Genomic DNA, 25597 nt, shown 5'->3' with positions numbered 1-25597 from the left:
ACAGGGCATACAAACAAAGCAACAAGGCTGTAATACCAAAATGTAATTTTGAACTTCAGCTTTCATAACATACAGTAACACCTCCCTCTCGCTGTGTGAATTCGGGTTCTTCCTGCAGCGTGCTTTTACCTGTAAGGAGAGGAGTGTTCTGCGGGGATCATTTACTGACACTGGCGTCTACGGTTTTGGAGATCAGAGGGTGGATCCCGAGGGGGTGTTGATGCAGACTTGCGCTTTTGAGGATCTGTATTACGTTGCTCCGTCAGGCCCCTCTTCCATCAAGTTCAGGGAAACAGAGCCTGTTGTTACCCATAAGCCCGTGTGTCATTGAATATTTATCATGTATCTGATTTGAGGGAGAGAGATTCCTGAGATGTGGCAGCCCACCCCGCCCCCCTGAGGCCTGCAACTCAACACCCTGTAATAGAAGTCCTAAAATGTGGCTCTCATTTTCTGCCTCTGGGACATGGTTAATTAATTACACGTTGGCCTCTGCACTTAAACTCTCTGAGCAAACCATTCCACATTATCCACATTAGTGTCGTATAATAATGGACATATTTGCCTGAAAGAATATGAAACGCAGCCCAAATTGAGAAAAGACACAGAACACTCTGCAGATTTCCTCTGACAATTTACAGAAGCTACTGTATCTCCGTGTTATTAATGTAAACAAATCAGTCAGAAGAATTCGCAGTGCAAACATTATAATCTGGGATTATGTTAGGAGGGAGGTTGTGTGCAGTTTTGGGATCAGTGTGATTGCAGCAGAGAGGAATAATCAGCCTTCGCAGTCTAACTGTGAGGCTTGTTTGTTAGTTTATTGGCAAAGTAGATTAAAATAAATAGTTACAAAGGAAGAAGTAATTTAGCCAATTTAATGTGTATAGGCCGTCTAACTGAAGCTAATTTGAAGTCCCCGTCTCTGGTTAGGCTTTGCATGTTTTATAGTCCATATGATTGATTGATTAATCGAGAAATGAAATGTCAGATTAATCGATGATGAAAATAATCTGTATTTGCAGCCCTAAAATACAACAGGATAAATTCGGGATTAAAACAACAAAACATAAAACACACTGTGTGTATGTGTGTGTCTATGTATGCATCACTGTGTGTGCATTGACATGTAGGTCAGTGTGTGTGTGTGTGTGTGTGTGTGTGTGTGTGTGTGTGTGTGTGTGTGTGTTTGTAGTTTGTAGGAGTATATATATGTATATGCAGTGTGTAGGCGTATGAGAGGATCCATTCAAAAATCATTCAATGGTCACATTTTTAGCATTGTTTAAGCCACAAAAACAAAACATGTCTCCATTGTGTTTGAACAAATCAAAATTACATAATTACATATTGTTGTTATTGTTATTATTGTTGATGCTGTGCTAATCTGTGTTTCTCTCTCCCCCTCTCCCTCTTTCTCTCTCAACCCAACCGGTCTGTTCGAGGTTTCTCCTTGCCACTGTGACCACGTGTTTGCTCAAGGGTGAATGTTGGGTTTCTGTAAATTAAAGAGTACGGTCTAGACCTGCTCTATGTGAAATGTGCCCTGAAATAACTTCTGTTGTGATTTGGCGCTATATAAATAAAACTGACTTAATTTGACATAATTGGTAATCTGGATCCAATTCAGTAAACTGATAGAAATGCTAGAACATGCTACCTCACCACTAATGCCTTGTTAAGTCTGTTATTTACAGTTTCTCACAGCACGACTACCTGACAGACACTAAATAAGACTGTGTTTGTAGTGGCTGCGTGTTGATGTCACACTGTACATGCAGCACTTTTAGCACCGTATGTGTTTGATGTGCTTTCACTCCTCATCGCTCTGTGCATTTCAGTTAGAGCCGCTCCGGTGTGGAGGAGATCGATTTTCTGCAACAGGGACATTAGTGATTCTCGAGCCAAGGGTATTAAACTCAAATCATTGTGTTCTATTGTTTGGCATGTCATATTGATTATCTCCTGGGTTTCACTGGCGAGAGTGAAATATTGTAGCCTCAACAGTCTTGCACACAAAGAATTGGGCCCATTTTGAAAACAAATAACTCGTGCAAAGTGATACAAAATATCTGTTTAGATTTAATCTTTTCATTTGTGCTGTGGGGATGAATAAATAGCAAATGTAAGTGGCAGAATCCATCAGGTTTAAAGGTGAGGTAGGTATAGACGGCATTATACGGAGTAATTATCCCATGTGTTGCTGCCCTGCGGCTGCCCTGTGGTCAGATATACAGTGGGAGGAACAAACTGAAAGCAGCATCATTGGAACATGTTTATACAGCAACGTTTTGCAGTCAGACGATGACAGCACTAAAGGAAAAAGCTGTTCAATTATTGATCCGCTGGCACGAATCCCTCATTATTTCATAGCACCTGTTAGAGGGCAGTCCCCGAGGAGGAATCTTCACAGTAGACCAGCTCTGTGCTCACAGAGACGCATCGTGCATGATAACAATGATGAAGCCCTCGCTTTGCTAAAATCAATATTCTGATCCATGAATCACTTTTGCTGTTCTCTCTCTGGAATGAGACACAGCAGGTACTGAGAGAAAATGTCCTTTACAGAGGTGCAATCCGTCTTGCTGAGAACAAGGAATGAAAGCTTTTCTCCAAATATCGTGCTGTTGCGTCATTTGAGTGAATCTGATGAAACTGGCCTTTACTCTAAATGCAAATTTGGATACAAGACACTTCACAAGTTTAATTTGTATAATTGTCGCCTCTGTAAGAATTCTGTAATTTGTCTCGTTATCGTATGCCAACTAATTACGCACATTTTACAGCAGCAAACAGCAGTTTTGTCTTTTGTCGCGACACTCATCACTGACTCATTGTTTTTGATGAGTTTTAATTGTGATGCTGGTGAGACTTGTCAATACTCTGTGAATCTTCTGGGAAAAACTGATAAGTAAAGAAGCTTTGTCCCTATTGCACCATAAACAAAGCAAAAAAAATCCATCAATTTAGACAAAAGTTAAAACAATAAACTTTATGAACAATATATAGACAGCCTTGTTGCTTTTTTCTAAGCTCTATTCATCTCATGTGCTTTGTTTTACTATCAATGTGACATTTACTGCATAGGCTCCATTGAATATGTCACTCACAGACATTGTTTCTGTGACTGATGAATTTTGAGTCAAAGCGAACCATGAATTCATTTCCCTGAGTGCTTCTATTATAACACTAACAACGTGTATATTTGACAGTCTACACTGACGCTTCCTCACAGGGATTCTGGGTAGATCTGAGCCAGGAGAATGCGGCGCGGAAAATATGGTTATTTGCCCTCGATTCAAATGCAACACTAAGCCTTTTTTTTTGTTTATGCCTGTTGAGTTCTGCACTGAAGACTGAAACCTACCATTATCCTCTGTTCTCTGGCCGAGTTATTCATCTGGGTCTCCTGTCGTGTCTCCTAAATAAAAAGCTTGCAGCGCCTCGCCAACCTCCCACTCTTCAAGCACCGCAGGGTCTCTCAGAAAGCTAATGGTCACACCGGGGCCTGTCAACTCTCTCCAAAGCCCATCCTTTGTACACGCTCTGCTCCAGTCTCACCCCTGCTGCCCCGCACCTTACTACAAATGTCAAAGAATATTGATTTGGCTCAGAGTGACAAAGTCTTCACGGAGATAGCTGCCTCAGTACTCCTGCAATAAAGAAAAAGACCTGACCTTCATACATGCTGCAACTAGACTCTATCAATATTTCATCTCAAACTGTAAATTTCCTTTAGAATTTCTGTTTGCCTTTTATCAATAATACCAGGAAGCACATCCAGCTGCCTGCTGAAACAACGGCAGCGGTACAGTAATTGTGAAAACGCTACCAGGTTGTGAGCAAACCTCATAAATGCTGCTCCTCTGATGAACACGCAGTCTATTTCAGAAACAAGCTTCTGAAGCAGCACAAATATTCCTCCGAGCCTCTTAGCACCTTACTGCGGCTGTTATAAATAGCAAGGGGAGCAGAAGACATCATCTGAATTTCTGGCTCACATCAGCTTCAAAGGAGCATCAGAGGAGCAAAACAGACAACTGATGCAAATGAAACAGAGGAGGAACAAAGAAAACAGGAGGACAACAACAAGTGTGCGTTTGCGTTTGAAAAAGTATGGTACCAACTTTCACTTCCAGCAGATCCTTGACATATTTCAGCATGGATAGAGAGCTATGATTTCATAAATGACGGCCATTATTTGAACACCTTAATGTGCTTCGTGCCACAGATTCAAAAATGGCATATAATGTCCGATAAGCTGTCCCATTATTTGCTTGAAACAAAAAGAATGACATTACGCATTTATCAGAAAATGTAATGACTACGAATTGTTGCACTGAATCAATGTGGCATGATGCCCAGTTTCTTATGTCTTGCATGGCTGATATCTAATTGTTTCTGCAGAAAACTCATTAGGAGTCAGTTGACTGGAAATTCTCGCAGGAGAATCACTGCAGTCATCTGATAACCTCGATGTTGCCTTTCAGAGGAGTTTATACCAAATCCTCTTACAGAGACAGCGAGAACAAAAAGCTTCTGATTTCCCAGAGGTGTAATGATATTAGTACACCTGGTTTTATTGTTGGAATTCAGGTAGAAAATGCTGCTGCACTCTATGTACCATATACTGTATACTGCTTGATGGAAATGTTGTATATGGGTGACTTTGTCGCAAACACACAGAGTGACAAGTCTGAGCAATGACTGATAGGTGGATGCATTCACATAAATAAATTATCGGTGATTAATTGCGTAGGATGAATGCATGCTTTGGACATATACTTTTATGACACTTTGATCGCTTTATAATTCTTTGGTGAATGTGGGCTGTGGCTGGATGCCTCATCAGGGTTTTCCTGCAGTCATCAGTCTGAGTTCAGAGGCAGTTTGCCCTCTGCCTGTATTTGTACGTGTCCTGGTCCCTCTCCTCTTGCCCTGGTCGCTCAAGGGAGCACTTCACTGTAACGCTAGATGCATCCGTTGCATCTTCATCCCTCATTATTTTACCCCTCAAAGACCTTTGCTGGAAACAAGAGATGCTGCAATCTGAAAGAAAGGTTTAACTCTTTGTTGTGTCACTGTGAAGCTGTGTTGTTTCATTTTCTGTCCAGACGTGCTTAAGTAAACTCAGCAAAACGTCCGAGCATGTTTAAATTGGGGAAATTGATTTTGTTGTTGTAGAGCAAAATGTAAATGAAATACAAACCTCACTGCAGAGGTGTCACTAAGATGTGATGCTCAGTGATGAATGTTTTTTAGTTTTTAGCAATTTCATGGTGAGTGTAATATACTGACACAAACTTTTTACCCTAACATGGTGGTTCTTGAAGTGAGAATATTCATTATATCCAAATAAAGTAATGTTTCCTGCAAATAGGACACAAGGACACAAGGAGACAGATTGTATTTAATTGACTGTGCATTCAGACCACAAAACTGCAATTAAAAAATGCCATGGGCTGCATTGGTTGAGGCGTGTTGTTCTGCTTATTATATAATGCTTATTAGATTTTAGAACGCTGCTCAGCAGTTTTTGACTTTACTGCTCCGGCTAATGATAAAGTTAACAGTGGAAATATGGTTCATGTTACAAAGTAATCTACAAGGACTGTGCGCTTGATTGACCACCTTGCTGGATGATGTTGCGTTGCTGCAAAAGTTGTGCCTAGTTTAACTTTTTTTGCTTGATGACTCTCTGGTTGACAAATCAGGTGTGTTAGCATCATAGCCTGTATATAAAGATGGAGCGAGGTGTGACGTTATTGGTTGATATTGGAGCTGGTTTGAAGTCAAGACCTTCCAAATAAGGAGTGTGGGGTGTTGCCTTTCACACTCTGAAACACGCCCTCTGGCCGAAGCAAAGCTAGCTTACTGGGAACACCGAGTGGTGCACACATGAGCTAATTTTAGCTGTTTTAGCCAAATTGTGCTCATACAGCAGATATTGCAATCAAGTAACATTAAACTTACCGAAATATTGCAACAGTAGTCCAAACAGTCGGTCACAACTGTCAATCAATGTCCACACAGCAGACACCAAAGCTACTACAGTGATTTCCAAAATGACCACCAGCACACTTAAAAGAGGTCCTGAATTTAGCGATTGAGACCATAATGGCTTGTTGAAGAAAATGACTTAGTATCTCTAGACAGAAGTTGACGCTGTGTCAACTGGAGCCAGGGATTTTTTTGGCACCAGCATCTAGTGGCCGACGGTGTAATTGCACTTTAAGGTTTTTCCGCATTAGCTTCAGCCTCAAGCCGTGGTAGTTGCCACTCGGTCAACACAGTGGCCTCTTTCAAAGGAATGAGGAGGCTGTTTTTTTTCTTTTTTTTCAAGCAACGCTGTTGTCTGTCTGAACATGAAATGAGTTATTGGCCTTATTGTGAACATTTTCTTTTATAGCATACTCTAATTACAAGATGTGACCACAGTCAATTAAATCGTTCAAATAAATAATTTAACGGCTTTAAACCTTAAAAAAAAATTGATTGCAGATGCATTCAAATTTGCCTTGCTCACATCTGATTAAATAAATCTGACTGATTGCACCACTAACAGACAAAACTGAATTGCCCATGCAGCTGATGCTTTCACTCTGTACTTTGCTGCCTGATCTGTTCCATTTTTCAAAGGCTCGGCCTGTCTGTCCCCAGAGGCTTTCACCCTGCTATATAATGATTGATTGCCATTTCTATTTCATTTAGGAGTCAGGCTACAGAGCAGGTAAATGAATTGTGGGTGGGTACATCTATTCTATGAGAGGAGTGGTGAATACAGCGTATAAATTATCACAGTTTGACTGACATTTAATACCCCGATATTATTTTAACTGACAGACTAGAATTATTAGTGTGACAGACCAGCTCAGGTTGTTTCTGTCACAGATGGCAACTGAATGCACACAATAAACAAGAAAATAGACACTGGTGTCTAAATCCTTGTATGATAAATACTATTTTGTCACTTGTTTTTATGGGTTTTCTCTTTGGCTTTTATGTAGGAAGGCTCAGTTTCTTTCAATTTATTTAAATGTTGGGGGAATGAAATCCAGAAAAACTGTCTTTTCAGTCACAGAGGGAAAATGTCCAGTGACAACCTATTAAAAACACCAGACATTTTTAAATTGCTGTATCACAGGAGATCTGCATAAAATATATAAACGAAACTGAAGATCAATTTTCCACTACGGGCTTGAGCCGTGATGCTGCAGGATTTCAGGTGGAGTGCCAAAGAAATCCATTAAATGATTATGTTGTGAGGTAAAATCAATGGTGTGTTAAATAAATGATGTTGTTAAATTGAAGGCGCATTAAATAAACGGTGTTAAGTGTGATGCTGGAATTAGTTTTAATCTAATCTGACAAGGTGCCACTGTTACTGCTGGTGGTGCTCTAAAAAGATCCTGATCCAAGCTGAGCCTTTTAATTGCACTCGTGAGAAATGTAGGAAATGCAAATTTTTCTACGAAACATTCAATCAATCACAAGGTTTCTCCATAGGATTTAATACAAAATGAAGTGCCTTAACATCCTAATGGGGCGGAAACAAATCAATCAACCTGCTGATGTAAATATAAAAAGTTTTCTTCTTCTCTTAAATCTACTAAACCAAATCTCCTGTAAAGTTGGGTTCACTCTCTTATGTAGAAACTCTGCTGTGAAAAGCAGACTTGCAGGAGGAGGAAGTCGGCAAGGAAGTAGAAACACAGTCATTATTAATCGTCAGAGTTCATTGTGCTGAGTGATCACTCTGTTGTCGAAGTTGGATTGGTAGGAGGTAGGTAATGGAGATGGCCATCTCACTTTGAAACTCTCTGAAGCCTGACTCACATATTGATGTGCTTCAGCTGCACAGACCGTGTAGTTACTTACCTCACTGCAGCTCAAAGACTACAGCAGGTATTACAGTGAAACAGAGTCGTTAGTGATGTTTGTTGTGGTGTTTTGATTACATTTGGATTATTTTACTGTATGAGTTAAATTATTTTAACAATGCAGAGGAGCAGCTCTGAGGATGATATCAGTCCACCACTTGGTGGACTGAAATACCTTGACACCTACTGGATGGATTGCCATGAAAATTTGTAGAGACAATAATGTTCCTCAGAAGATGAATCTACTGACTTTACCATCAGCACCACTAGCAGGTTTAAGTTTTCACTTACCCATCATATCCACCTCAGGATGAATTGTAATAACTTTGGTGATCCCCTGACTTTATTTAGTACCACCATTTTCATTTGTCCAAAATTTAAAATTATGACTAAATACCTGCAGACTAATTACATTCCCATCAGCCTCATCTGTGCTTGTGAGTAGTGCTAGTTTGCAAGTGTTAATTTATTTGCTTAACGTAAACATTATACCTGCTAAACATCAGCCTCTTAACATTGTCATTGTGAGGATGTTGGCATGTTTGTGTTAGCATTTAGCTCAAAGCATGGCTGTGCCTATAGTGGTACAGCCTCACACAGCTGCTAACATGGCTGTATTACATATATATATATATATATTATATTACTGGTATATGACACAAACAAAACAGTGTGAGCGTGAGTGCCCAGTCAGACAAGAAAGTGGTGCTTACACATCCTCACAAATACAGCTTACAGTAATGACTACTTGTGGGGCTAGTTGGTGAACTATGATCTAACTGCTGATGGGCAGTTATTGATCTAGCAAGCACGGTCGCTAAGCGGACAAAAGGTTAACTATGCCATTGTACCATCGACTCATGACTGACTACAAAATATTCCTCTTTTGTTTATTCAGGCAGAGCAGTGTGTTATAAAATAGCTAGCCTAATAGTTTCCTCAATTTTAGACTGTCCTATTCTTGACCTTTATTACCGTAAAGGTCAGTGCCGCAAAGATTAGTCCACAACACAAATTGGTGTGTCAGTTAACCAAAGTTGATTTCTACACAGAAGCTCAGCGTGGATTTACTTTGTCTCCACAAGTGACTGAGGCTTCAATTGATATTAATTGATTTGTATTTTGCTATTTGCTAGTTTTGAACAGGCCCTACGAGTATCTGATGTGATACTGAAGTAGTAGCCAAAGCACATAATATGAAATCTGTATGAACATGGCCATAAAGAGAAAAGACAAACATGCATGCTCATAAAAAGAGCAAATTATTGACTTTTACATCATATATGAGTCCTGATTTAGATGTGGATCATGATGTATCACCCATGTTATACTATGCAGAATACTGATTAGGGAAATAAAGAGGCAGTAGCTGCAGGAAACAGGTGGTTCTTTCTTTCTGACCAAATGAGAATACTTTGGTCGTCTGCCCTGGACTGAGTTGAAGTTGGCGGTTTGGACCGCTCTGGTTGGCTTCTGGGCTTAGTTCCGCTCGGCGCAGTGTGAGCGTACCAGAGTGCCGTAATTACATTTGGCTCCCACTCCCACAACAGGATTAGGTGATTTGTGGCCAAGAGGCCTTTATAATTGCCCCTGCTTACCAGTTGCCAGTGCAGTGTAGAGAAAGGTCAGTCGGTCTGCCGTTCAGACACCCTTTTGGCCCATAATTCCTCAACACCCCATGTCTGTATAGTCCCCTCCCCAGTCCACACCTCCGACCACAGAGAGCAATTTGGATCATTACTGTTGTCTGTTATTGTCTGAATCCTAATGGTTACTCTTTTCCCTTCACTGTTCAGTGGATAGAAAACAGAAAACAAAGACATGCTGCAGCTGAAGTGAAAGCATTACCTCCCATGTATGTGGTCTATATTTCTTTTCTCAGAGCCATGGGTCCCTCATTATCTTTGGCTGAAAATACGTGACCTTGTTTGGTACCACAAGAAAATAGACGTAGCAATGGTGCATTGTCTGAAAGCAATTGCTTCTTCCCGCTTTCTCATTTTCGCCTCTCGTTAAGCTTTGTAAGGCCTTTGAAAAATTCCCTCAAGCCTCCTCAATGTTTTTTCCCCAAATGGAGCGATTCCTCCCCTCTTTTTTAATTCCAGCTTTTGTTTGCTGCTGAAAAGGAGGCGCTAGTACAGAAATAATTAGCTCTATTATATGTCGAGATATAGGCATCTCCCTTCTGAGGTGAAAATCCTTCTCCTATTCATGTTACTCCATGGAAGTACAACATATTTCTAGACTTAAGCTTGTCAGTGTAGAAGGTTTTACTACACAGAGGGTGAAGGCAGGGTGGGATAATTTGATATTATTTCACTGGCTTTGTTCAAGACATTTAGCACATGTGTATATACAATACCTGCATGTTCAGCTGAATGTTATGGAGATATCGTTGTTGTGCTAAGCAGTGGATAATTTGGGGTAAATTTGGTAAACTGACTACTTGTTTGTCTGTCTCTTTTACCTTCTTTCTGTCAGTTTTAATATTCACACCACATAAAAAATCTGAATTGTTAAACTCTTAAATTATTAATGTATTTTGCTCTTAGCATTGTTTTTGTAGTGCAGGGAAAGACTTTTGAAAGTGTCCTCTACTCTCAGGCTAGGCCAATATTTGCAGTCTCACAACAAAGCCTTTCGACTTGTCTTTGATGACTACTTTGTCGCCCGTAAAACCATGTTAGCTGCCTCTGGATGACGGACTCTGAGCTGGGCTTATAAAAGATTTATGTGAGAAATGGCACTTTAGAAAGTGTCAACGGAGTATCACAACATGTGTGTTATTGTTCATTGTAAGGTGCAGCCAGCCCACCTCCTGAGGTCCTTGGCTTTTTAGAGAAAGGATAATGTGAATGACCCAGTGTGACTGTTTGTTCTCCAATTTGTTCTGCAGTTTCTCGAGATCCTGAAATGTGCCTTTGGCTTGAAGCAATGCTGCCTCTGAAGCCGACTGAATTGCTTAACTGGGTGAGAAATGAAGATTTATCTGCACATCTGTGAGGCGCTCCGGGTTCTCAGTCACACTGTGTATCTTAACTTCTCACTGCATGCAGTCCAGCATATGTTAACTGAGGAGAAATTAAACATTTAAAGTTAGTGTTCGAGCACACTTCAATTTATATAAAGATTTTTTTAAATCCATCAGTCACCATAGCTTTCAGTTTGTACTTGCAGTATAAAATAGTAACTCAACTTATTCTATGCTTATTTGGACTATTTTATTTATTCAGGCTCAAACCCCACACTATCGCCCAAACTGCCACTCCACCTTCATTTCCTGCCAGGCCCCAGCGCAAGCTCTCCCTCATCTGACCTCTCACACAGTGAACCCCATGAATGGACAATAGTGCCCTTCAGTGGGGCCCCATGACCATAGCAAAGCCTGCAGCTGGAGCACATAGCAAGGCTGCCCTGGCCCGAGGGCACGCTAACAGCTGAGAAAGATCACTGAACTGCCAAGGGGATTTTTTGGAAATTCTGGGGGAATCACAGATGTGAAGGATGAAAAGTGGCCTCAACGCCATGTGAAAGGATCAAGAGTTGGAGCTGTTTATTAGATGCCGAGGAGAAGCGGCCTTTAACAGGTGCTCAGGGGCTGGATGGTGGATCTGGAGTTGGACGACATGAGGACGAACCCCTGGAAAGCCCCTGGCTATTTTTCATCAAACAAAGGAAGCAGGGGATTAGGACAGTTACTATAAGATCCACTGGGTTTCTTGAAGGATGTCAAAAATAATAACAGAATATTATAATGAAAGAATGAAAAACTAAATCTGTTTTCACCAGTCACATAACTAAATACACTGGTGGAAAGTAACATTTACTCAAATACTGTACAGTTTTGAGGAGCTTATACTTTATGTCAGTATTTGTTGCGTTATACTTCTATTTCACTACATTGCAGAGGAAAATGTTGTAGTTTTTACACTCCACTATATTTATTTGACTAGTTTAAAGAGTTTATATACAAAACACACACTTCATTTTTAAAATGTGATGCATATATAGCTTAAACATTGATGTGTGTTCAGACAGAATGTGAAGCAAACTTTAGATTTGGTGCAATTGCATGCAAAGTCAATGGAAAGATGCAAATTTGCATGGGGTTCAACGTCCGCACAAGTTGAAAATGTTTCAACTTGAGCAAAAAGTTTATATCCCAGAATCTGCTTCATGAATATACAAAGGAAACAGGAAAAAGAAGGAAAAAGACGAGAGAGACTGGAGGGATATAACAACAAGAGGAGTTTCTGGTGAGTTCTTAGTTCATTCTGAGGAGCTGAATACAAACACACTGGCACGCCCACAGACATGGTCAGTGAGTCCACTGCTAGCTAGCTACAGTTAGTTGGTAAATCGGCCGTTTGGAGCGAATAAACTCAAATCCTCGCACTCTGGAATTATTGTTCCGCAAGTCAGAGTAAGTGGATTATTAAACTATACTGACAGTAATTGTTTGAGTCACAGGGCGTATTCTTTGTATGACTGCATGCATTGAACTGTAATGTCCATACTGTGATGTTTCGGGACGAATACACGCACCATTTCACTCTTAATATGAAACGCTAGAGGGCTTTTAATTTGAAATGGACACAGGAAGTGGCAGCATTTGGCCAACCAATGGTGTAACTTCAGCACTCAGTCACAACTCAGCTACTCAGTCAGTGAGACATGGACAGTTGCGGTTATAGGGCTGACTCCGCTGTTGTGGTCGAGCCAAAACTGTACACGTATACCGGGGCTTCATGGATCATCTGCTTCATAAATGTACACAGACAAGAGGTAAAAGTTGAGAGACTGTGGGAAAAGAAAAGAACTGGAGTTTCTTCACCTTGTTGATAGTACTTGCACTTTTAAAGGAATAGCTCGAAATCCACACAAGATCGATACCAATGTCGTATCTGTCTGTTAAAATATGAAGCCGGCAGCCAGTAGTTTAGCACAAAGACCAGAAGCTGGGAAAAACAGCCAATCAGCTCTGTCCAAAGGTAAAAAATACGGAAATAAAAATAAGAAAAGCCTACCATCAGTTCTTTAGCTCACTAATTAACACATTGTATATAATTTGTGCAAAAACAACAGTTTTTTTATGGGCATTCATGTGCTGTAATTATTTCCTGGCAAACAGCTGGACATCATCAAAAATCATGAATAGGCAGGTGAAGTATTCTGCTTTGTTTTACTAAATGTTACATTTATGGCTCAGAAAGCTGGTATTGGATTTAATGATGTTGTGGAGCTCACTGATGGAGTATTGACCTTTGCATTGCCTGTGTAATGAATGATCAATGTCTCTTAGTGAACACGTGTCTGTAACACGCTGTCGGTGTTAGTGTTCTGACATCTTCGTATCGAAACTTGCTTTGCATCAAAGCAATCACTGTTTGGCGATTAGGAGCTTTGGCGCCCTACTCATCCCCCTCAAGGGTTTCTAATTAGATGAGAAAATCAATTACGACTAAAACACACCAAACATGTCTTATCTTCATTTGCCAGAGAGTTATTTGGTAGTTTGTGCCATGGGGCAAGTGCAGGCAAAAAAATATATATGCTAATGAGAAGCTGGGAAAAATTCAGTTTGGGAAGAAACCCATCAGTGTAGTCTTTGGACAAGATAAACATGATTAAAATTCTGCCATCATCCTCCTCATCATCATCATCATCATCATCATCATCATCACAAGGCTTCCTTCTCCTCCAGTCCTTTAATGATATGCTGTCCAAGAAGCCGTTTACTCCAGCCAGCCCGGCTGCACAGCAAAGTCATCCAAATACTTTCCGGCGCCCTCACTCGGCCTCTCCATATGAGCTTTCATTAGCATAATGGTGTGTGCTGCTGCTTGGTGATTTCTTTTAATCAACCTCGGAGTCACTGGTAATTAGTAACAGACGACTAATGGATTCTGATGGACACTGTTGGCATCCCCTGACTTATCATCAGCTGATTTGATACTAAGAGGAATATCAATGGCAGCAGCAAATGACAAATGTATTCATATAGTGTGATTGTAGGCAAACTGAAATAGGTTGACATGGATTTTAAAACAGCTGCCTTGTAGTGAATTCAGCCAGTTTTGAAATTCACTTCTACCTCGCCCATTCTCTCTCAGCACAGGTTGTCTTCAGCACATTTTAGCTCATTGGATCTCAGATTTGGCATCAGCCTAATCTTCCCCTGCAGGAACAAAACTGTCCCCATGAGCTGATTCGAGGAAAGCGACATTCCCTGCGCCGTTTTCATCTTAGGCTGTGTCTCGCAGCTTTGTTTCTCCACAGGACATGTGGTGATTGGAGTTCTGAAAGGTAATAGGAGGAATAATATCCAGCAGTGCAGAGACACAGAGTGAAAGACTCGGTGCTGCTGCAGAGAGGGAAGAAAAAAGTTGTTAAAATTCATAGAATGAAAAAAGGAATCAACTGCAGAATACATTACACAGCATCAACTGTTCCAAGGACACAAAAGGTCAGGCTTCTCGTCTAGCACGCTGTCTAGCAGTCAATAGGACTGGTGGGACCACATTGCACGAGAATCGGGGATTAAAGCTGCAGAATGGCAAGCTCCAAATCCATACACACAATCTGTGATGGCTTCCATCACTGCATCATTGTCCACATACGTATATATCTGTCCCCTGACAGCATGTGTGGGCTTGCATTTGTGGCACAAGCAAGTCCATCCACAGTAGTCACTGACCCATTTCTCCTTTCAAAATTGCCAGCCACGCAAGGCCCCGATGCTCCTCCTCACTCGGCTGCTCTGACCTTTGATTGAGAAGACTTAGAGATCATGTACCCTGCAGACAGAGAGCTTGTCTCCAACCTAATCTGTCCTGAGGCTGAGATTGATGCCGTCCAGGGCTTAGAGGAGTTCAATACAGACATGTTCTTTCAACAGAAATTCACCAGGATGTGTTACGGCAGGATTGCAAATTACCAAAGTTGTTTAATCACGGATTGATAAGAACAATAGTTTCCCAGGAGACCAGACTACCACGCATTTAGCTCCCAGACATGCAACCTCCCAAACGTCATTCTTTGTCATTCTGTTTGCTTATGGGCTACTGTTTCTTAAATATACATAGATCACTCACACTTACACATAGAAACACACACAGAGCACCCAAACTTGAGAGAAAAATTCAAAGACCTGTGCTTTCCCGTTCTTTTCTCACTACCCCCCTCCCCAATGCCCTCTAACCTGCAGCTCCAAACATACACTCCTTTCCTCCTCAGAGTTCCTTGTTCAAAGTTATGGCAATGCCAGATTAAATTCAAGCACAAACCCCACCCAGCCTGCCTCTCCCTCCTTCCCAGGGACTCAGTATTTCAACACAGGCCGGGAGGCTGGGTGTATAAGAGTGAGAGCCACACCCTGCAGCTGTGCACCTGGATCTGCTACCATTCCAGCATGGCAGTGAACCCACACACCTGTTCACACCTGAGGCCTGCGCCTCTGGACCGCCACCACCTCACCTGCCTTTGTTTCATCCATCAACTCGTGAGACTCATGACATCAACTGAAACTGGTAAAAGAATAAAAGTGTCAAGACGATCCACATCTCTTTACAGTAATGTCTGGTATGTAACAGTCGGAGCTCAGTGAACCGAACGTTATATGAACCTGTCGATGTCTGCTTTGATTAGACATTTGCATTATTTTTCACACCTCTGTGTAATCTCACCCAGCCAGTTAAGCCACCACCTAACATGACATGTTAGTATTATGAGTTCCAGGAAAGTGTGTAACTCATTTTCCTGCTTAGAGAGGAGTTCAGGATAGAAAAGGCGGCATTGTTTTGTCGATACCTTTCGCACAGAAAGCAACAGGTGCTGTGTGATGTATTGCAGCTGTGTGTCCTTTATCACATTACTGATCGCTATTTATGTCTGGGCGCTGTTGTTATTTTAAACCAGGAAAAGATACAAAATCTAGTTCACTGCACTGAGGATGTTAAAACCATGGGTGCTGTTTCCACTTCAGATAAGAAATGTTGAACTAAATTTCAGAATTTGCTGTTTCCATCATGTGATTTCTTCTGTCAAGCGCTCATCATTGTCCCTGGAGCCTCCCACACATTTTCTTAAATACATGATATAATATTATAAGATATATCATATTTTAGTTTGTATAGTCTGCACTGTTAAAGTCCATCTGAGTGGAAAGATTAGCAGTTGTCTTTGGCAGCTCAGCTTCAGTTATTAGACTCACACATCTTTAAAATAAATCTTTGAGCTTGGAGATTCAATCTTAACCTCGGGAACACAAATCTGCTGTAAATTATTCTAAACTCAGTTTTCACTTACGTAGCTTTCTGTGGCACTTTCAAGCATATCCCATGGCCTTTTACAGCCAATGGAACTTGCCCAGATGTTCTCTATAATATGAAACATTTGTGACTAAATAAGAAATAAAAGTTGAAGTGAGAAAGAAAACTAAGAATTCTTAGTTATTAATCAATAATAGTTTATCACTTGTAATCTCTAATCTGCTACTATAGTACTGTGTAGGTGTGGTTAGATATCATTCAATTGGCAATGGCATCTCACTGCCAACATAAACAAACAACTCAATAATTGTCATCAGAGTATGATTTAGATCCTTATTCTGATTGCATAGAAATACCTGACGTCATCTTTTTCCCAACACAGCCCTGCCCTCCTCTAAATAGACAGAAGAAAAATACGAATACAGACCTGCTTTATGTGAAGTCAGTACATTTGCAATCATAGCAAGCAATCATAAAGTGAAAACAAATTGTGTGAAGCAAATTAACTTTATTCTCTTTGATCATAGTGGTTGGTCCCAACCCCCACTATGGGGTCTTACACTAAGGGGTGTCAAAAACTTAACATATATATACACATATATATATACACACACACACACATATATATATATATATATATATATATATATATATATATATATATATATATATATATATATATATATATATATATATATATATATATATATATATATATATATATATATATATATATATGTATATGTATATGTATATATATATACATACATACATACACACACACACACACACACACACACACATATATATATATACACATATATATACATATATATATATACAGTATATCTCAGCTAAATGTAGTTGTTATTGTTAAAGTTTAGATGTATTTAAGATATAAACAAGTATGAGTGCAAGGTGAAGACATGAACACAAGCTATATTCACTCTGCTAAACAGCCTCATCCTGCATCAGAAAAGTACACAGTTAAAACAACCAAAGAGCTAATAGAACAACAGCTGAGTATCAGGGAGAATGCCGCTTCTCACACAAGAGCGAGTCTGTTATGTTAGCTCCGCCTACCCTCTCTGGCGGACCAACCACTGCTAGGTGATGGAAAACGCATCACTAAATGTGCACCACTTGCGATTTTCCCGCGAATGTCGCCACCAACACCCAGTTCGTAATAGTCATAATACTGCAAATGATAGGGTTTTCATCAGTGCACCATAGGCTCAATCACCATTGTGTTTCCTCATTTGGCGAAAGATTAACAGACGTTAACAGACATTTATTTAAAAGAAAATCTTCGAGATTAATACTTTAGGAAAAAATGTTGGGAACCACTGCCTTAGATCACCTGTCAGTGTCCCACCTGGGATACTGTGTCACTTTGCAAAAACAGCACAAACACACTCACTAATGACTTGACCACTCCAAACAAATCTGGGAGGTCTGTGCGCACTCAGTTGCAGCACAGCAGGACTCCCTGCTCTCCTTCATGCCTGCTGACAGGTATCGTGTCAGACCATCTGTTGTGCTCTCTCACTGGTGTTTTACCTCAACAAACTGAATGCATTCAGCAGCATCTGTGAGGGTTGACCACCTACATACACAAACACCACAGAGCAAACATCACATTAAAGGGAAAATAAAACCTTGGATACTCTTCATCAATCTGTGATGTTAAACTTTTTGTTTCTTTCAGCTTTCAGGGTTACTTTCAACAACCACCAGGATACAGGCATGAACTTTTCCTATTCATATAAACAGTATATGAATTTTTTGTCAGATAGTTTCTCAACGACTAGAGTGGCTTCCTCTTTTTACTCTAACTCTCATTTATAACAAATAAATCATCAGTGTAGTTTTACATATTTGATTTAACTTCTTTATATCTAACTTTGCTCCAGTTTTTAGTTTTTGGCTTTCAACTACTGTATTGTGGTTGTGACGAAGACCTAACTCAAAATAAGTAAATAAATAATAAATAAAGTATAGTAAATTACTGACTGAAATTAATACAGTCAATCATGTTTATTTTGTGAAAAACATGCTCACATCACTACACATATCCAGGTCCAGCTATGCATTATTTTTTTTAAATTATTTGTAGACAGAGCCACCTTATTTCACAGATCTGGTATCATCATCATATATATATATTGAGTATACCTACCGGTAATTGAATACTTGTAGAATTGTTGTGAATTAGTTACACCAAACAACATGTTTGATTAAACAATGCAGCCATAGAACCATGTTAATTACTTTTTTGATTAATGTGTAATTAGAGGATGTTTGCACATCTTTATGGACTATAATTTAAAATATTACCAGATTTTCTACTCTTGAACTCTATTGTAGCTGCTAAAAAAATCGTGACTTGACTTTATATCAAATGTTTTTATTCATCATGTGGAAAAGAAAAAGAAAAATCCCTAAAAATGCAAGAAGACACATCTGCAATCACTGTTTTTATTTATTCTTGATTTCCCAACTTTTCCAAGGACATTTTGATTCCCTTATCGTCTTGATCTAAGTTTATTAGACAATAAAGCAGTGTGCCTGAGAAATCAATAACGCCAAAAGCACTGGAATGTCTCAACAATGAACGCTGTTGTCAGTTTGAATGTCAGCCATGCGTCTCTGCTGGGAACGGATGTATCTCTCCAGTTTGGCACGAATCCCGTTGAGGTACCTCCAAAAGGAGGCCACCTTTCATTCTCTCCAGTCTCTAAGAATAATAAACTTTCTCTCTCCTCTCCATTTGTATCTGACCAGTGCTGGGTATTAGCCAAGGTTGTCACTGGTGAGAGCCCAATTAGAGGTCTGAGACCGCCCCTAGGACTTATTTTCTGCTCTGTGTTTTGGGGAGCCAGTTGCCAAGCACTGCCATGTGCACTGAAATCATTAGCAGCTCTCTGGCACGTCACTCTGGGACTCTAAATACTTTAATTCTCTACGGTTGTCTCTGGATTGATTAGCTAGTCGTCCACAAATAACACAGGCTTTTCTATCTGAACAAGCATCCAGTGTGTTGATATCCAGGTCTGTTTTAGTGTTTATTCCGCTGTCACATGAAAACTTCAGCTGCTCTTGTCTAATTGGCAACACCATTATTTTTTTTCTCCTTCTATTTTTAATAAGTTGCCTCTAAATCTGCCTCTGAACAATGTCTGGCTCTCTCACCTTCATTTGTTTGCACAGAAACACAGAAATTGCACCAGACAGAGTTTTCTGCTCTGCTCATGTGGTTATGACTTGAAATGTTTATATCATCATGTAGTGTATTTAGTTTTGCAACAAGAATTATTACAGTTAAATCCTGCCAGGTTCAGCTGCAACATCATCTTTGTCTAAGCTGCCAGTAATTGAATGGGAGGAGGACAAAACCTTTTTTTTTTTAAACCAAATATAGTCTACACATTTTCACATCATGTGGCACAAAGAACATACCAATGTCTACTAATGCAGGTATAATAAATCAATGTAGATATTAAACAAAAAAATAAAATATAATAATAACAGAAATAAAAATTACTAAAAATAAAACGTCAATGACTGAAGTCAGATGTAAATCAGCTGCTAACAGTGACCAGAAGAAGCTGGACCGACCAAAAAAAATACCAAAAACACTTGTGGTCTCCTGCAACAAGTGTTTATAGCGCAGGACCACCCACACAGTCAACTCACTATGACGAAATCACACTTTTTTTTTATTGCTTCAGTATAAAATATTGCAACTGGAGTTTGTGCAGCTTTAGCTACACATGAACGTTTGACACATGTGTTTGCATTTTAAAATTTGAAACCATTTCGAAACCTGATTTACCTATTGGCTTAAAGACTTTGGTTTCTGGTCTGGACTGCGTTACACTACAGGCAAAGACATTAGGTTACTTGTTGGAACCATAAAACTGACCCTCCTGCAGTGCAAAATTCATTTTCTGTGATTGTTCAACTGCAGCAGCAAAAAATATGAGGTTAATGATAAGTTTGCTGGCTGGCACAGAGTAGTAATCTCACTGTGCATGCGTACAGTGATAAGTAATTGTAAATTATAGTACTTTTGATTTCTTTCTTAATCTTTTTGGTGACATTTTTAAAATTTACCACTGTTCCCAAATATGGAATAAAACCATACAAATGTCAGAGGTCTTGTCTTTGTCATTCGGTAAGATGGTGTGAAGTAAGTGTTGCCTAAGGACTGTGCACGTCTCTGAGCTTAAAACAGTTTATCAGACCAAATAAATATTGTTCCACTGTTAAACACCAAACTGTTTCACTCACCATGCTGTATCTTGTAAAAATAACACATGTGCATGAAAGGACATTGTGAGGACTTTAGCTACATCAGTGTAACAGTAAAAATATCTCAACACAAAGTCCAGGTGGTGGAATCATTTGGCTATATTAATGAGTTCATTTGCAAGTGAAATTCTTGAAATACTTACCTATGCAGGGCACGCTCATATGGAAACGGGCTTATTCGTGTCATTTGTGGGATCAGGTCTGACTTCATCTCTTGGACGTTTCCATGAAGCCTCAACAGCAACAACCTGTTAAGAAATGCGTCATTTTAGTGCACACAATGAGCTAACTCAGTCGTTAAATACTCAATATCCTTACATCACTCATGTTTGAGACACAAATCTTTGGTCATTTACGCAGCCTGATGTTTATGCTGGTAGAGAATCAATAATATCCACATATGACGGACAGCAGTTTTGGTTATGACAATGGTAATGTTATCAGCTGACTGTCACGCTTGTCTTGCAGTATTTTATAATACACTTGAAATGGTAATACATGCACTTGTTTATGAGAAACATTACTTAAGCTGTCTGTATTGAATTTTCCTCTACATCATATTGATAAATATCTGAAGATATGCAAATGAATGTAGAACTGCATTCTGAAAATACATGTATGTGTATATTAAAAGCATTTAATGCCTTAACAATGTGGAGGTCTTCTAAGTGCAAATGTACCATATGGCCTCAGCAAGAAAAGCACACATTCTGAGAAGAGGGGGACGGAAGAAAAGCCCTGACCTTTGGCTGTCTACAAAGCATTCCCCAGACTATGGACCCATTGAACTGAGGTTCTTCAGAGGTTTTATATTATAAAGAGCATCTCTAATGTGACCGGCATGCACAACATACTAATATCACCCAGGAAACTAATTCACTGTGTAACTGCCAATGAGCCGTCACTGCCTGTACCTTCCAAATAGACTGAGGGATGAGTCTGCTGGATTCACGGCCTTGTTGTTAAGGTGCTTTGTTCATATGTAAAACATGTACTCTGTATTTTCTCTCCTTGTCACACACACACACACAGACACGCATGCATGCACGAAACCCAAATGTCATGTGTCCATCAGTGCAGTTTGTAAATCCAGTTGGTATTCTTGGCTTCACTCCGCTGAGGATATCTGTCTCCAGTTCAACATCTGTTTAACAGTCTTGTCAGCTGGAACAGTGGATCATCTATAATTCCTCCAAATGTGGCACGAGTCATGCATAATGCTGGCTTGAAGACAAGGAATATAAGAAAATGCACATCCAAGGAGCTCTGCCAGGATATAGATTAACTGCAACTGTCTCTTATTTATGCATATTTATTGGTCGGTGCTATCTAAATTTTACAGTATGAGTCTGCCTCCAGTAATCCAAAGTATAAAAAGTCTAACTCACAATTAATTCAATGGCTAAAATTTTATTTTTAGGTTACACCCTATTTAGTTTTTAAGTCACCAGGCTGTCAGTTACCTCAGATGTTGTAGAAAAGGTTGTTAGAAATGCTCAACACATTTAAAAAGTCTTATCTGCTCATTGTGTTTGCTCAGCCTCTATACTCCATCTGACTTCTTGGGTTTGGTTGATGTTTTTATGATGCTTATCAGGTGTGACAGCTCTTTGTCGTGACAATCTTCATGCTTCATAATGTTTTCATCGTAATCTACCGCAGACCATAAAGAAAAAAAAAGAAAGGATGAAAGGGAAAGTATCTGCAAACTAAATGGGAACACAGAATGCTATGTCATCCACCCCTCTTGTGAATGGCTTGATTAAGATCTAGCAACAGCGCATTTCCGCACTTTCAGGCAGGACTTATGTTGTTATTCCTTCGCTCCACTGAGAAGGCAGAGGAGGGCTTGGTGTAAACACCTGAGAGGGCTTTCGCTCACTTTCTGTGCAGGTGAGAAGCAGCAGCGCTCACTCCACAATGCACCTCTGCAGCAAGAGCACACCCCCCCCCACCTCCCCCCACACACAGAAGCTATCTTTTCATTGGGTTCGGGGGTCACTATTTTCCCACCAGGGAAACTCTTTTTCAGCTCATATACGATGGATGCATTATGGCCTCTGAATGAGAATTGTAGCTTTCAATGTGCATTCCACTGGGTTTCTGTTCTTGCAGAGGGCCAGTGAATAAGAAATCAGCATCTCTATTAAACACTCTTTTTTTGGCACACACACTCCCCCCTCCCTCCCTGTTCCATCTCCCTGGGCTCCCCTCCCCCCACTGCCATTCTCTGAAGTTAGGAATCCATAGGAGGTTTATTTGAGATGCAAGCACCAGTGTGAGAACACTGGGCTTGGGAAAAATCCTTTCCTTTGGCCTGAATGGGGGCATTTCAAAAACCGGACGTTTTTTCAGGAACTCCTTCAGCAACAGGCTTCGTCCTCTGTCAGCCGAACAAAACACTGCTGCCATTCAAGGAAAATAAAGCTTCATTACTGGTTAATTTCACTGAGCGTCATTGTGAGAAAAAAAGATTTTCCTCATTTAGAGTCTTGTTTCTGTTTTGTCATATCAGGATGATAATTGTAACAGCCCTATCTGGTAAACATGTTAGGGGTCTGCCGATGTTTGAGGGCACAGATCGGATGTTTTTTCCATAGCTGAGGCTCTGCTTAGCTACTAGTGTTCAGAAATGAAAAGAAAAGTCAGTCACACAGTGATACCCAGCGGCTTCATTCAACTCTGCTCCCATTTACACTTTCTAAAAACATCAAAGTCGGTCGCTGTCAGAGTCGAATCACAGAAAAAGAACCGGAGAAAAGGAAAAAACATGTTGAACTCCCTTTAAACTTCAGTTCAGCTGTCAAGAACATGAATAATGCATTGCATTCAGGGGTTATTGGGTTAATTTGTTACTCTAATTTTAAAACGTAATCATTTATTATGAGTTTGTTTCATGCATGTGGTAGAGAACATATTTTATTATATAAATCTCTCCTGCAACTTTACATGCATCCTCTCTGCATATGAGTTGCACTCATTTTCACCTAGAGTCCATATTTCTCTTTTTAAAAAAACAAAAAGAAAAGAGTTATTTTCTACTGACATCCCGACTGTATTTGCAGTGAGGAATTAGCACTAAGAAATGGATCAAAGCAGGGTATTTGCAGAGGCATTGTCACTGCAGCATAATGAGGTGAATCCAATAACACTGTTGTAAAAAAAAAAACATCCATAATGTGGAAAAATGTACAGACAGATGGCACAAGAGGAGGCCGGCTTAGAATGCAAACTTGGCAAAGTTGTTGCCAGATTCTTTGTTTTTTTTTCCCCCTCCGGATGTCTTTCACTTATTTCTGTTCTGCACCCAAATTTACAGACTTTCTAATGACACCATTGAGGCTTTTTCAGTGATGGCAGTGAAGCTTTTAGTAAGCCTGTTGCATAATCACCCCCAGACTTTACATATTAATGTTGCTGATGCTGAAAATGAGTCATGCAGCTATTTTTACTGTTTGCAAAATAGATTCAGATGCTTTCATTTAAAAACATATTTGCAAACCTTTATGTTGCTGCCTTGAGATTATGTCGAGTAGCCAGTGATTTAGACGATGATCTGCAAAAAAAAAGAAAAAAGTGCCTGTGTTTACATCTAAATACACTTCTTGTGTCTGGATGGATTGGATCAATGTTGTCTCATTGTGCTGAATATCACAGCTTTCTGGGAACAAAAGTCCCCGGAGATGAAATTGACACAAATCCAATTGTGCAGAGACTTCGCACATTTGTGTTTCATTCTGTCTGCTGTGGATGATTTGTGTCTGTATGACTTGGAGCTTCAACATGTTGGAGTAATGTTGTTTAAGCTCCAAAAGGAAAGTGTGTGAAATGAATAAAGTCTTTCAACAATCCACAAATGATGGTTTACACTTCATACAGACCTCCAATACACTTCTGTGGACTGCAATGCAAAGTCATTAACTGGAGCCCCAAATACATCTAAATGTTCATCTAAATGTATAATACTCCATAACATTTGGGTTCCTCACACATTTACATTTTGGCTGTAATAGGACTGACGAAAAAGCACCAAGCTGTTGAAATAAACAGCTTTTTGGGAGGTCTATCACTTTAATTAACACTGAGGGTGAGCTTGCCAGCTGTGATGGCAATAGGCAAGCCAATCACAGGTGCTGTGTGGGGCACAGGGAGGAATGCAAGCGAGTGTTTGACAGAGGAGGCCATGTGCAGAAATAAGATGACAGGTGGTTGGCCTGATCCAACACGAGGCTGCCAAAATGAGTTTGCCTTTGGGAGCTCCAGAGAAACATGACAGCGTTAATGAAAATGGCAGCGTTGAAAATGTGTTACGCTCCACATCAGCGTATCCCAAGGTCAGGATAGTAAAAAAAAAAGAACCTGGAATAGAAAATTCATGAATGGAAGGTATTTTTTTGACCTGTGGACTGAATTGAACTTTGCTGGAAAAGTTTTGAGAGTTTTTCCTTCAGATCAAAGTCTCCCTTAAGATCTGAATACTGTTTTTCTTGTGATCTATTTCTGAATATGATGTGAAGTAATGTGAGATGTATATTGAAAGTGATTAAACTGAATCTTATTTCAGAAAAGAGCTTCTAGATGTATAAATTAGACTCGCTTTGATGTTTGTAAATGAAATAAATCAGATTTTTGTCTTTAAAAATTCAGCATAAAAACAGAGCCTGTAGATCAGTGGTGGAGTGCTGACACATTTTTTTTTTTTTGCTACAACCTGACGTCCTCTGTATGTTTTTGTATGTCTCTATGGGAGTTGCTCTAAATACCTCATAGCTTTCAGGAAGTAGGCGCAGACACCCCCAGGTGCAATAATACAAGACATGACACACATGCGAGCGTGGAGACATGCAAAGAACATGTTCTCAAATGAAAGACTTTTTTATATATAGGTGTCTGCGAGCATAGAACCATCAACACTCAACATTTTAGATTGTATTGTATGTAAACCCTTTCACACTGACATAGAAGCATTAGCCAACAAACATGTATCCAACAAACAAACACAGCCTCTCAGAACATTTGTCTTTCTATAACCTGACAGCAGCACCAAACCAGATTCACCATTTTTTTTTATAAATTTGATGTAATCTTCACCCACTATTTCATACATGAATAAAGATAATCCCCAAGTTCAGT

General features: G+C 39.8%; 1 long non-coding RNA gene across 1 annotated transcript in view; it reads right to left on the bottom strand.

The window, feature by feature from the left end:
- LOC121897308 overlaps positions 1-25597 on the bottom strand; it is a 67285-nt gene that overhangs the window by 26107 nt on the left and 15581 nt on the right. Inside the window, exon 2 of the long non-coding RNA XR_006096219.1 lies at positions 20608-20712. This is a non-coding gene — a long non-coding RNA (uncharacterized LOC121897308). The remainder of the gene's footprint in view (positions 1-20607; positions 20713-25597) is intronic.

This window comes from Thunnus maccoyii, chromosome 5 (genome assembly GCF_910596095.1).
Source record: "Thunnus maccoyii chromosome 5, fThuMac1.1, whole genome shotgun sequence".
Taxonomy (NCBI): Eukaryota; Metazoa; Chordata; class Actinopteri; order Scombriformes; family Scombridae; genus Thunnus; species Thunnus maccoyii.
The sequence above is the reverse complement of the archived record's forward strand: the minus strand, read 5'-3'. Positions and strand labels throughout refer to the sequence as shown.